The 15,157-nt window shown below is 40.2% G+C and overlaps 1 protein-coding gene across 3 annotated transcripts in view; it reads left to right on the forward strand.

The window, feature by feature from the left end:
• Positions 1–15,157, forward strand: part of C4H4orf19 (chromosome 4 C4orf19 homolog) — a 40,375-nt gene that overhangs the window by 21,235 nt on the left and 3,983 nt on the right. For all 3 annotated transcript variants that reach the window (XM_054066249.1, XM_054066248.1, XM_054066251.1), the window contains one exon: positions 491–545. The gene's annotated coding sequence lies outside the window, so the exon portion shown is untranslated. The remainder of the gene's footprint in view (positions 1–490; positions 546–15,157) is intronic.

The following is a 15,157-nucleotide window of genomic DNA, read 5'->3' on the forward strand; positions in this document are numbered from 1 at the left end:
CCTGGAAGAACAGCAGCTTTACCAATACCTAGAATATTAAGAAACGTCTATGGCATTGCAGTAAGTTTCAAAGTCTGTGAAAATCTGGAGGAGAAGGTTCCAACAAGTGTATATCAATGGTAAAGTCTTAGCTGATTCTATAAGCATCCCAGCTCCTATCAAAGAAAAAAAGAAATCTCATAATACTGCATATTTGAAAAATTTCTAGTTTTATTGCTGTTGTTTAAACATTCCACGAGTCCTAATCCACTGTAGCAGGCAAGCTCATGCTCACTTTAAGCAGGTTAGCATTCCAGTTCAGCTCAAGGGGATGAGCACAGTACTCAAGTGATTTGTTTGATCATTGTCTAAATTAAAAATTTGCGATGGCACGAAAAGAAGGTTGTTATATTTCCACACTGTTTGCAGTGGACAGCCTCCACCTCAGAGTATACTTACTTGCGTGGGCACATGAAGAAATCACTTGCAAAGCGTTGTTTTACTATTGCAGGATCAAGACGTTTAAACCAAACCTTTCAAGCGGTCGATGGAGTATAATCTGAAAGGTAGGATTATTTTTTTTTTTTATCCTCCTTATGTAGGTTTAAAAGTTACTGGCCATTCACAATTTTAACCTAAGCACTCCATAACAGAAAGAATAACTGAAATATTTTTCTCTCTGTGGCACTCCACCCTGTTTTCTAATGGTGATGCTTTGATGCTACAAGCACTGGTGACAGAACAGGCTCTGAACTGTGTTTCTTTTCAGCTCCTAATCTTTCTGTTGTAATAAATAAAAGCTTCCTAGTTTCCACTTTAAAGTTTGGAAAATGATACTGTAAAGAAGAAATAGTGGAATACAAAGTTTACTCATTCTAAGTCAGTTAACACAGGTGAAAAACAGAAGGAGAAAATGTGGAAATACCACAAAAACAAGCTTGGGGCGGGGGGGGGGGGGGCGCTGTGGATTTGGGGAAGGAGAACAAATTGGAAAACACAAGGATTGATTTGGCTGGAGACGGAGAGCACACCGACTTCTAACAGTTCCCTTACAAAGAGCTACAGGTTATTCCATCAAATAGTAAAATGCAATATCCTGACAATTTTAAAGAAAGCTCCTTGATCCATTTGATGTTTGTTTTGTTGGGGTTTTTTTATACAGAGGAGAATCACTGACTCATATTAACTGCTTATGGCTTTATCCAATTTTCTTTGTACTAAGAGAGAGTGATGTTCTGAGCAGTACACCAACAATACAATACCTGCCACTAGCAATACTTCAGATGAAATAAACAAATCAGAAGCATTTGAAATATTCAGGGCAAGATGATTTTTGGGGACACAAAGCTGCAGTTGAATACCGCAGCTGAGATCACATAGCCTACCTGGCTTCAATCCTGCCTAAAGGCATATAAACAAACAAATTCAATACCTAGTTGAAGCAATCTCCATACACAACTGAGCATACTCTCAGAATATTGCTCACTTAAGTAAAAATGTATGGCATACTTAATGGCTAAAGGCCTGCTTAACTCCAGCAGTGTCTCCGTGCCCACTTCCAAAAACTCAGCACGGCAGGGGAGGTGTGGAAGAGGGTGTGCAGAACAAAGCAGCACTGGGCCTACCCACAAAACTGATGTGCAAACAAAAAAGTTTTCGATAAGCTAGAATGCCAAAATTACACGCGTTAACTTGTACCAGTTACTGTGCTTACTCTTAATTGGTTTTTTTCCTAGAATTTATTTTCTTTTATTTTAACTTACAAGCATTTTACAACATCTAAAACATATAAGGTCTCCACCTTCTCTCCTTCCCATCTTCCTCTGTTAACAAAGCGTTTCCCAGGTTACCTAGATTTGAAGTCTTTCAACAGCATTTTTTAAACATTTCTGCAATCTATAGCCACAAAATTGCTTCAAAGGGACAATAAATTGTTTCTGGGTTTTCACTGCTGCACAGAATTTGCAGGCAAATACACAAGGCAACAGCTTCCAGTATATGAAAGATCAATAAAGAGCTTGATTTCACAGCAGTATACAGTGTTCTGCTATGCTGCAAGCTAGTGGAAGCTATGTGGCACATGGCATAATCACATAATACAGCTGGGAAATAGTCTGGCTTGCCAAGTTTTTCCTCACAGACTTCATCCCATAGCAGTAGGCTGTAGCCTTCATGCTCACTGTCTGATATCTTCCAATTTCCTAATGTCCCACGTAGAATTTCTCATTGATATCATCATCCATAAAACTGATTTAATAAAACTGTGATTGTTCCGGAAGGCTACAAAAATAGTATTTATATATATTTATAAATATATGTACAGTTGACAAACAATCCACATCTAGAAAATAGTTCTATACTTAAGCAGGCACATAGCCTTCATGTGGCAGGAAACAAGCAGCTCCATAGCCAGTTGGGCTGACATACAACATTTAAGTCAAAGGATTTGTTTGCTTTCCTGCCAGTACTGCAAAGAAATTTGAACTGTACAGTTTCTGACTCGTTCAGCCCCAGAGTAATAAAGATTCTGAAAGGCAGATTCTGTCCTTATTTGCATTCACCCACTCCCCTCTGGTGAGGGTGCAGAAAACTAAGGCCACATGATGGCCGGGAGAGAATCTGCTTTGTATTCGCATTGCCATGCAGTTTCTGCATTACTACAGGACCTTAGGAGCCACAATACCAGTTCAAACCAGTGTTCTGAGTGACCAGTGATACCCCAATTTTCAGCTCAGTACACAAGGTTAGTGATTCATGATGAAGTTGAACACAAGTGTTGAGATTCCCCATCCTTATTAGGTTCTCTAATTCACCATTTTGCTCAGCAGCATCTCATACACAGGCAAAAAGGGACATAGCCAAAAGGAAATCCATCAAGGGATGGATATAGCTGCAGACTCTGACATACTGTTGTTTTCTCCAAATGTACCTTTCTGACCTCAGCATCTGTCCTTGCTCAAATTCAGCTAAAGGTTCAATCTGATCTTTCACCAGAAACATCTTTCAACTATGGCTATCTTTAACAGCTGTCTTTGACCTCTCAGCAACTGTTGAATTTTTTCGGTTGTCAAAATTTACCACAGCCTTTATATCAATGGATCAAGCAGCATGCTTCTATCCTCTTTCTCTGCTCTTTGAGAACTAAATTTACTGAGCCCTCTAAAGTTAATAAGTCCTTTGTTACCTCATCTTTCATCGAAAGACTGAAATCTCACTTCTTCAACTAGCCCTGTAAACAGAACTAGAAGCATCTGTAAATAAGGTTTCACAAGATCTTTAGTTTTTCTTATTTCCTTAACATTTTAAAGATCTGTCCAATAGAACCACTGGGTGAAACAAAAAAAATCACCAGATTTGGAATTCTATGTAGTTGTTATGCCAGGAGAAATGGTTCAAATAGTAGGAGGAAAAAAAAAGAAAGTCTAAAGAACAATAACATACATATAAAAACCTCAGTGATTCCAGTGAAATAGACAACTGGAAAAAAGTCAGAAATTAGTTAATTGAGGGATTCATCAAAATTTTTTTTTTTTTAAGTAAACTGAAGTGTCTCCACTGATTTCAGTGTATGGTTGTTTCTCAAGTAGGCAAACAGAATATGGATGCACTCAGTGTAAAAGGCTCGTGGTCTTCAGGACCCTGAACAGCATTGAAATTACAGAATATCAGTGAAGAAGGAATGAGCAGTTCCAGCTTGGCTTTTATCCTCCAACTAATATGACAAGGGGAAATACCTAGGATGGGCATTAGGTAACATGATAAAGCACAGATATTTCTAGCCAGAACTAGGAAGCCACCTTTGTGAAGGTACAGATTAGGAACTATAAGAGAAGACAGGAGACAGAGGAGTACATTGGAGTATTCAAATATTTCAGAAATTGTTAGCAGCTTTTAACAGCTACACTAAATTGATGTGAAAAAGGAACAGTATTTCCAAGTTAGAGCTTTTCTTTTTACTGCAACATCTTTATAAGCTACCTCAAACTCTAAAGTAAACATTAAACCCTGGAGCTTGTACATTTATGGCATTCATCAATCACCATAAACTTATTCTTCAGCAACTTCATGCAACCAAGTCAAATAAGTCCTCTGTATGATGTCTTCCTACTATTCCCATGAGACATCCCTAAGGCATAAAAGTAATGACCCTTTGAAATACATAAGCAGGTTTCAGCAGTTGTGTTTCCAAAGCTGGGGAGCAGATAACAAGGCAATTTTATCAACAGGAAGAGAAAACTGCTTGGACTACCAAGGACCTAGTCTCTTTTAAAGACCTTTTAATTTATCTCTTTATCTAACATGCCCTGTCATTTCTTTATCACAAAGATTATGGTATTCAAATGATAAGCCACTGCCTCTAGCGGAATCTGAACTGTCCTGCAAAACAGGAAAAAATGAGGCAAATGAGTCACATTTTTCTCTTGAAAAGATCCACTCTGTCATATATATGACGCACATGAAGACTCCATTGTCCTCAGGGAGGAAAGTCACAAATCAGCTACTAGTGCTCACCCATACCACTGCTGTGCCTGTGGGGCTCAGATCCTCTGTGGAGTAATGCCTGCCTAGCAGAAAAAGAAAATATCCATATGAACAACCTGTCTCAGACCCTATTCAATCTTCTATTACACTAAGCCCAGTCCCATCTACTGTATATCACACAGATGTATATCATCAGATCAGCATAGAGCTTTTTAAGTAATCAGGAAAATAGGGCATTTTAAAGGATTTCTTATTCCAAATCCATTATTAATTGTTTTTTCTTTAATACTTTTAGAGCACTGGTAACACTTCGTTGAATTTTAAGTGCCCAAGCCCGAAACTGAAATCCACAACACTCTGCAAGTACACAGATACTGCATTTACACCCAGGTGTAAATGCTGGCTAAAAGTGTTTTGATATATACACCATAGCTCCTACCATCTTGACAAGTCAGAACAAACTTTCACCTACCAAGCTCATCTGGGAATTCTGAAATAAGTAGACTATTTGTATCAGGAATCAGGAAAGGCTGTCCAGCCAAACCCATGATAGAACAGGGAGTCCAAGTTAAAAGCAAGGATTTATAATCAAATATGCACGCCTGTCTAAGCCAAGAGGGACAAGAAACTTCAGCTGGATACCCAGCCAAGTCTGCTGAGAGCTTATGAACCCCTTGCCCTAGGGTGTGACTATACCAGATTTCCTGTGGTCTGAAAGCACAGTGTTGCTGACGCTCCAAAGGCAAGCAGGTGCATTAAGGCTGCATCTCACACAGAGCACAACTTTTGACCTAAACCACAGCAGCCACAGCAGCTTCCAGTCAAAATAACAGGGGAGACAATTATTTTATATAGTAGTCAAAGTGCTGGAGAATTCCCTCATAAATTAGGAGTCCCTCTTTAGTTTGACCCTTAGCCTCAAAGCCATGTCTCACAGCTATCAAAGTCACATCCCTGATGGCATGCTGTGAAGAAGGCTGCAGAAGCTTGCCACTGGGAAGGGAGCTGTTCCAGGCAAAGTGTAAGCAAAGGGTGAATTGTAGCCCTGTGGCAGCACTATCTCAGCCCCTGATTCTACAGCTCTTTCTATTTAAGTGTTTTAGAAAGACACTGGATACAACGATGGTTTTTCAGACCAGGGGGCGGAACCCAAGAATCAATTCTCCAAAGGGTAAAGTCACACAAGGTTCCAATGAGACACTTTCACCTCCCAAGAGAGATGAGATTTCAGATACAGTCCCTCTTTGTTACATAAAAATTGGCTACAGCTATTTTAAGGCTCCATCTGTGTCCCCAAACACAGATCCCCACTTGGGCCTAGACTAACACAGTTACTATATCAAATATAGTTTCTCTGCTGATTGCTTCTTTCATACTTACATGACCATCTGCTTATCACGAGCGTTTTTCGCCTTGTCATGGATTTCGACTGTGCATTCCTTGGGAAGGAGTGCATTTCAATGTTTGCCTCTGCACAATATGGCCCTAAACACGATTCAGGGCTTTAGGCCCCGTTAGAGTACAAGCTATTACATTTTACAGAATTAACAATCTTACAAACCAGGAAATATAAACTTCAGTAAATTAAACACTAGACAGTGATGTAAGTTTGGGAAGACCAGATGCAGGGAATAAGCTTGGCTGAAGAAGAAATGTGTTTTTATGTTACAAGCTGTATTTGTTTTTCCTTTGAACAAACAGGCTAATGATTGTGAGAGTTTTACCCTTTGACCCAATCTTGCCTTTAATCATCAAAAATAAAACAAATATTTTTTGTGGTACATAAAAGGGATAGGGAAATGTTCCGTGACCTAGTGCTGTGAGTGATGAGGAACTGCTTAGAAAGAATGCATTTCCTCTTAAATAACTTATAAATATTTAAAAGCAATTGAAGAGTATAACAGGGAAAAAGGACACATTCAGATCACCTCCAAGTTGTAGCCCTTGTGCCATCTAGGGCATTCTACTGCAGTAATAAGGGCTTCGCAAAAAGGTCTGCCTTCCCTGTGAGATGATCTTACTTTCTTAGAGGTATTTACAAAAAAGCCGACTGCTACCAGAGAGATTAGTCAGTGGATGAATTAGTACAAGAATGACTTTACAATGAAAAATGTTGGCAGAGTAGAAAAAGGAATCCATGATGAAAATAAAATATGGGACTTCATATACTGACTCATACTGTCAGGAGGCCACTAGGAGTAAGTGGAAGATCTGGCTGACCTCACTGGTTTGGAAAGGACATTTTGAACAGGAGCTAGCAGGATTTAACATAGCTATGCATATTAGTGCATTTTTTGGAAGATCAGCTTAGGCAATAACCAACAGTTACAACTCAAACCAAAACCTTTTGTAAAGCTGATAGCATCAAGTTTCTATTAAATTCCCCTTCGCCAGCACACCTGCAAACAACAAAGTGCAGGTGGGCTCAAGCTGCACTGGCAGCTTCCTTGGGACCTGCCCGCCCCGCGTTAGTTTGGTGCAAAATAGATGCATTAAAAAAAATAAAAATAAAAAAAAAAGATGAAGGGGCAAGGTGGGACCAGAAATGCTATCGGGATCTGATAAAAACATGGCTAAATGCCTGAGGGGATGGGGAGAGAGCAGATGTAAAGCAGAGGCACTTTACAGCATCAGTTCAGATGCTCCCCATTCCAGTTAAAATATTTATACTGGCATGTAACAACTAGCAGGTATCGCCATTGCCAACTATACTGGTATAGTTTTTTGGTATTACAATTACATGTATGTAAGATAATTAACATATGCTTTTCCAATAGCAGCAGAATCAGGCTAAATCTGACCTTTTCTCAGCTCTTTTAAGTGAGAACATGAATGTAAGCAAATACTTCCACTACTCTGAGCATCCTGACTGCCACGGTCACTTCTATTCAGATTACAGCCAGGCATCATGCTGACAGGATTCATTTTTCCCCAGCATTGAGAAACACCACAGCACACAATCACAATTAGAGAACATAATTGGCTCCCGCACAACAGACATACCTCTCAGCAAGCAAACTGAACTCTTATGGATGCCTTTATGAATAATCCAAAGATGTAATATGCAGTTTGTACGATGTCATGTAGATAGTAATTAGTGTTGACTGTTAATGTTGTGATCCTGGGACAAAAAGCACAGTAAGTGCAAATTTTTATCAATTATTATTATTATTGCAGATTTCCTAGATAAACACTAAATACATACATTTTCAGATGAAGCCTCACAGACAGAGGTTAATATCGTGATAACATCACTCCCACTGGTTATTTGGTGAGTAAGTAGGACACAGTTTAGCTGATGGTGGTTCATAGAGCTAGCATAGTGTTTGTTAGTTGGGTGTTTGTTATTAAACCACTTAGCTCTGTAATTTTCTGAAAAGTGTGGCATTCAGCTAACTGGAAACAACTCTGTTTGTGTTTAATTGTCAGTTGGTTTGCTTTTCCCCTTGAAACAACTGCTTGTATACTTTGTCACTTAAGGATTCTGTTATCCTGTCATGTATTACCTTGCTGAAGGAAATATATGCTGTGTTATCAGAGCTACTTCCTCAGTAACAAAATAATTACTCTATGACAGAATACAAAGCATCAAAATTTATGAAGCCATAACTATGCAAGTCCTATAAATTCCTAGCGAACAAGCAACATCCTTCCAAGGCATGAGAATCTCCAGTTCTGATACCTGCCCTGGTTAAGGCCGCTTTCCTCCCTTGATAAACCAGGAGTCTAAATCCATTTCATGACTTCATTGGGGAGAAGCAGAAATTATACCCTTAAATCTCTACATAGAAATACAACCCCAAACTTGAATAGCATGCAGAATGCATCAAATTCTTCTCTCACTGAAACAAACAGCCATTTTCTGTATACAGTGCCAGTGCGTAATATCACCCAGAAGTTTGACATTTCAGTCATGGAAACGTAAAAAAATCAGGCCACTGCCTCAAACAAAGTAGAATCCATGGGCTTTATTCAGCTTTGCCAGGGAGAGAAAAGGGAAAGACTCACCTTCAAAAAATACACAAATGTTATTCTCATCAGCTGAAGACGGTGTATGTGAGATTATTTGCATTCATGCAATGACATTTATCTGCGAAAAACAGGGGATCCAATTTGAAAAGGAACAAGCAGAGAGAGTGGTAATGCAAGTCAAGCAGCCAAAGCTGACTGCTGCAACTCACCACTGTAGTTAGGTTGTGGCTGAAGAAGTTTTATACAAGTCTTTGATGGGTCCCTGTGTCACCTTCTCTCATCTTCACGGTTAGCTGTACTAGAGATGAATGCAAAACTGTTTAGTGGGCAAATGAGGCTTCAGTAGAGAATAAAAGTGGCTGGTAGACCTGTGCAGCTCCCCAGATTTTTTTGTAATGTAAAGGGAAAGAGCACATTTGAGGAGGAGGAGTAACAAGAGGAAGGACAGGCAATGATAACCTTGTCAATAACCTTGTGCTGACAGGACAGAATAAGGCTGACACAGACCCTCCTTATTCTTATATCCTTATATCCTTATATAAAGCCTGCCTTCCCCAAAACAGGCGGCATGAGTAAAAACACTGCAAAGTTCCCTTTTCTTGCAGATCAAGGCAGACAGCAGGGACTGCAGGGTGACTCAGAGTCAATCCACAGGTGATACTCTTCCAGTACAGCCAGGTATTCTCACTAGGGCTGGTCTGCATGATGGCAGAAGTATGGAAATGACACCTCAGTGCTACACTTTAAGAAAGTGTGAACAAAAAAAAATAAAGTAATTTTAGCTATAGAAAAAAACAGACAAAAAGTGTCCATAAAGTAGGACCCACTTCCTATAAGGAAGCTTATTATGCTAACTTATTTATTTCAGATTACGTGACAATGCAGTTGTTCCCTGAAGCACTTTTAAAACAAATTTCCAGATTAAGAATTAGTCAGAGAAGAGGAATATAGACACAGTTCATCCAGGTTGAAGTATTGGTCTCAATGAAGAATGAACTCGTTATCAAATTGTTTCCTCCATAACAACTACATTAAGATGTGAGTTGCCAAAAATTTTAGAGACTCTTCCGTAAAGAGACAGGTATTCTATGCCACTTAATTTTAACAATTGTTTTGGTTCTCATCTCTACGCTAAATGCAACTCTTCCAGCCAAATTGGTTGTAACTTTCAGGTACAGGAGAAGCATTGACCTGGAGTTTTGTAGTAACGTAATTTGTTTTCAGGAGACCTGTCAGCTCCAGATGTTTTATAAGCACTATTAAGCCTCCGCAGAGCATTAGCAGGAAAGGATCCTGGGCCCAGGATGGTCTTTTTTCCCCTCTCTGTCTGGAGTCCCCCGGTCTCAGAATAGTGACTCAGGTAAGGAAAAAAAACCCACAGCATTTGAAGTAGTCTCTGTATTTTAAGAAAGTGAGACAGTTCTTCCGGATTACATTCATCCAGTAGTAATCATTAGCCTGCACAGTGCATGGCTAATGAAGTTATGTACCTGCTCTTTCTTCCTTTACAGCCTTTTCCCCATTATCTTCTCTCTACCACAGGCTAGTGATTTTTTTTCTACTGTGTGTTTACTCCTTTTCTAAATTTCTAAATATAGTTCTCAGCTCTGCCATCTGTCCCACAATCTTTCCACGCGTCTTTTATATCGACTGTCATCCAAATCAATTGTTCCTCTGTCTCCACCCTTCAGCAGCAAATTGCACTTCCCTCCTCCAGCCTAGACACACCCGACCTCTTCTCAGGCCTTGGCACACAGAGGCTGAGGACAGCCTCTGAAATCTTCCGAGAGATGAGAATGCCTACTCAGCACAGAACACAAGCCACACCTCTCACCAAGAGAAGCTTGCCAAGTGCTAAAGCTCTCTAAGGTTATTCCCACCCTAAATTCTTTATATTCACTCTGTACATACATATTTCTCTGCAGATTTCTCTTCCCACATTTGCTTCTGTGAGTGTCTCCTAGCTGGTTAGCTTTTGGCACCTATATGAGAGCTTGCTAGCAAAATAACCCCACTAAGTAAATTGTGTTTGTGTTAGTACTGAGGCAGCCAGGCTTCATTTTGATCAGCAAAAGTATGTGTCCATTACAAAGAGACTGGTAGCTCAGGCCAGTATCCTGAGAATGGACAGGTTTCACTGAGGAGCACAAAGCACAGCAGAACGAATGGTTCCTCTACTGTCAAAAGTGAGCAAAAGAGACATCCCAAGCCCCTGGGAGGTGCAGCATTCACGCTCAGCAGACCAGATAATACACACGTAGGAAAAAAAAAAACTACTTATTTTGTAATCTAGAGTAAGAAAGGATGAAGGGGAGAGGAAAGCCAAAGAACCAGCAAAAGGTTGTAAAGCACAGGGGAGTGGGGGAGGAAAAACCCCATCAATCAAAAAAATCAACTGGCTAAAAAGAATGACCCTGATCAGAAGTCACCAAGCCAGAGTTCATTAATTTGAGACCTACTAGAAAAGCTATTTTAATATGCTCTTCCCTCACCTTTCTGCCTCTTCTCCTGGAAGAGTTTAAAAAACCCAAAAAAACTAGTCAGTCACTAGCTGGGGTCACTAGCAGGGTGCCATAGGGATCCATCTTGGGAACAGTACCCTTTAATATCTTCATAAATGACCTGGATGCAGGACTCGAAGGTTTACTAACTACATTTGCTGACGGCACAAAACTGAGGGGAGCTGTTGACACTCTTGAGAGCAAAGATCTCCCCTGCAGAGGGATCTAGACAAATTGGAGAGCTGGGCAATTGCCAGTCACATGAAAAGTAACAAGAGCAAGTGTCAGGTGTTGCACCTGGGACACTGCAACCCTGGATATACATACAGATTGGGGAGTGTGAGCCTGGAAAGCAGCCCTGCAGAAAGGGATCTGGGGGTTCTAGTTGATGACAAGTTGAACATAAGCCCACAGTGTGCCCTGGCAGCCATGAGAGCCAACTGTGTCCTGGAGTGCATCAAGCATGGCAGTGCTACCCAGGGGAAGGAGGTGATTGTCCTGTTCTACTCCGCACTAGTGCAGCCCCACCTCGAGTACAGTGCGCAGTTTTGGGTGCTGCAGTAGAAGAAGGATATAAAGCTACTGGAGAGTGTAGAGGCCTCCAGAGGAGAGCCAAAAAGTTGGTGAAGGGTTTAGAGGGGAAGTTGTATGAGGAGCAGCTGAAGTCACTTGATCTGTTCAGCCTGGAGGAGACTGAGGGGGAACTTCATCACAATTTACTGCTTCCTCACAAGGTGAGGAGGAGGAGCAGGTTCCGATCTGTTCAATCTGGTGACCAATGACAGGATCTGAGGGAATGCAGGAAGATGTGCAAAGGAAAGTTTAAGTTGGATATTAGGAAAAGGCTCTTCACCCAGAGGGTAGTGAAGCCCTGAACAAGCCCCCCTGGGAAGTAGTCGTGGTGCCAAGCCTAACAATATCCAATAAGCATTTGGACAATACACTCAGACACATCGTGTGAATTTTGGCGTTGCCCTGTGCAGGGGATGGGAGTTGAACTTGATGATCCTTGTGGATGCCTTCCAACTCAGGACATTCTATGATTCTGTGAAAAAAAAGACAATGACAACAGAAGGAAAAAACACACTAAACAAAATTAAGCCTGTTTCTATGGAAACTTCCAAGAATATTGAGAAAAGTTGTCAAATCATTTTTACTTATCAAAAATGCTTGCCCTTACCTTTTCATGACATTAGCTTTTGTTTGCCTGTTTATTCATGACACAGCTACAGTATATAGACAATAGACGCTATGTTATTACATAACTTAAAATCAGATATATTGCGTTTCTCAAATCTGATAAAACAAAGCAGACTTCTCTTAAAGCACATTGTGGCTTGTAATGCAAGGTTATATTTTTACACTCAGACACTATTCTTGTTATTCTCAGCAAGGTCTTGCATTTTAAGAAATGTCCCATTCCCTTCTCTTAGCGAGTGCCACTATAAAAATACTGAAAAACATCACACAATACACAAGTCTTTACGGCAAAGTATCTAAAAGAAGGTAAGTAGGGTTTAAAGCATGGTTCTTCATACTTCCTCAGAATTATTTTCCAACTTGACTTGAAAGACTATTATAAACATGGAAGAAAAGGACAATGGATACAAAACAAACTGGTATTCAGACAGTGACATTATGAAATCATATCCCTATTTCAGGGATGTGAAATAATTTATAAGATAATACAGAAAGCATTTTCCATATGTAGTAATTCGTTCATGCCAGAGGATAGATTTAGCTGTAACCAATCAGTGGAAAAGCTTAACACAGTAGCTGCAGAGGTAATTCAAACAAAAGAAACAACTAGGAAAGTGCTTCCTATGAAAACAACAACAGAAATTTCCACCCGTAATTGCCTTCTATGTTGACCACAAGCATCCTTACAACAGAGTAAACAATAGAAATTAGCACTTCCCAATAGTTAAAACTTATGAGCAAGATTCTATGATTTCAAAACCACAAAAAGTTATAAATAAAAGCCCTGAGTAGGGAGTTTGTCTGATAAAAGTTTAAACAGAAACAGCGTGACCTGAGATGCCTACCCACAGATAGAAGCAGTATCTGTTCTCAGAACTGGTCTGCATACAGACCAGGATTGGTCTCACCGAACCTTTACTAAACTTTAAAGCCAAGCCAAAGCCTACGTGGGCATTCCAGTGGGCTGGCTCCACAAATGAGAGCAACTTAACTTACCATGATTTAGCAGAGCTGAAATAATATTTGCATACTCTTAGCCCATGGCAAGTATGAGGGATGGAAAGCAGCTTACGTCAAGTTACATTGTCTTTCTCCTGAACAGAGATGGTGTTGATGAGCACACCTTATGTTTGCTTAATGACTTACCTCATGTGGTAACTACACGGCCACTGAAACTTGAAGGTTGAGTCTATCAACAGATGGTCAACTTCATGCGGTTCTTTTGTTCTTTCAGTTCAGAAGCAGGCTTAAGATAAAACGGTCAAACAAAAAAAAAAAAAGCCTACATAGGGCTTAACTCACCTGAATTAGCTTCAAATCAGTCTTAACCTACAGAAGGGCTATAGCAAATTCAGCCTTTAACATCAAAGTTAATTTGTTAAGAATTCCTTTTGGCTGGAAAAGATGGCTAGGCCAGACAGCCAGCTCAAATAAGCCCCATATCTAGTCAAATCTGTCCAAACACCTTTGTACCGTAAACAAACTGCACATAAGGAGCGTCAGTAAACATGGCTACTTCAGCAGTTACTGTATTCTCTTCATATGAAAAACCCTGTATCAGAATTCCTGCTGTGATGTTGTTGAGGTGTAGGGGATGACAGTGCACAGCATGAGATCAGCAGAGGTGGGGAAGAGTGCATTTAAGGAAGGCAGAGAAGCAGCACCAAGACAGAGGAAGCAAAGCAGCCGACTTAAAAGCCATCCCAGCTGACTCCAAGCCACAGCAAGCTAGCTACTCCTAATATGTTTCTGCTTCCAAACAGTTCACATGCAGACAAAAAAGCCTAAGTAAGAACAGCTATACTCTATAGCAGCTGCTGAATGATTGTAGGCCCCTAGTGGCTCCAGGAATGAGGGGTCTGACATCAGGAACTTTGTTCAGTGTTAACACTAGAGGAAGTCAGATTTTGGAGGAAATAAAAAAGAGAGACAATAAGCCCATACAACACAGTTTTGATTGTAATTTCTGCTGGTATTATCACTGGTGTGCAGTCTAGGCCATGCCTGGTGAAAATAAATCAATACTACTTCCCTTTGTTTAGTGAATAAATCACCCTGACTTCGCATCATCAATTTCTGCTTTATGGGAACTGAGCTGCTGTCCTTAGGCAACAGCAAAAGTATGTGAGGTTGTAGAACATCAAGAGAAAAAGAGAGAGCCTGAATAACGATGGACAAAATATATTAACAACTTTTCCTAACTTGAAATAAGATAGCCCTAACCTTTAAAGAATAATGGTCTTTTCCAGGATTTTCAGATGTTCAGACCTGTGTCTTCACTTTAGGTTCAAATTAGCAAACTATTTCTTCCCATAATAAAACACTTTGGCATATGAACCATGTAATAGACAGCTCTTAGCATCTCACTGAGTTAGGCAATGACAACACATACATAAAACACTCAAAATATAGAGAGATGTAGCAAAATGCAAACACTACTAGCTCTAGTGAAACTTGGAAGAACTTACCATAGTAAAACGGAGGTGCAACACACCACATATAATAAAGTGTCAATCCCACAATATGTCTGTGACTAACTAAGAGACAGTCTCACAAAAATGTCACCTCGGCGTTCAGCACCTGTCACAGAGCCAACTGAATGGAGACAGGCGTTACTAAAAAAGAATAACTCTGTGGTTCCCCACACCTTGAGAACTCTGCATTTGTGGATCCCACGCCTCATCCAAGAAGGATGTTGAAACACAAAAGACAACATCAGTATGGATAGCATTTAAAAAGATTAGGATTCCTCAGACTGCGTATCAGAACTGAAGGGGCAGTACAGGACCTGTACTATTGTGACAACAGGACATGGTACTCACCATCTGTTCTAACATAAGAACAAGTCATCAAATACAGCTAATAAGAACCAGCTTCAAGTCAAACAAAAGCACGTGCTCCTTCACACAGGCAAGGCTGGGCTGTGAAGCTCCTGAGTAAAGGATGCTATAGATGCCAGTAGTCTGCTGGAGTTCAGAAAACTCGACAAATTTATTGAAGAAGTCCCTTAATAGCTGCCAAAT

This window comes from Cuculus canorus, chromosome 4, assembly GCF_017976375.1.
Source record: "Cuculus canorus isolate bCucCan1 chromosome 4, bCucCan1.pri, whole genome shotgun sequence".
NCBI classification, from domain to species: domain Eukaryota; kingdom Metazoa; phylum Chordata; class Aves; order Cuculiformes; family Cuculidae; genus Cuculus; species Cuculus canorus.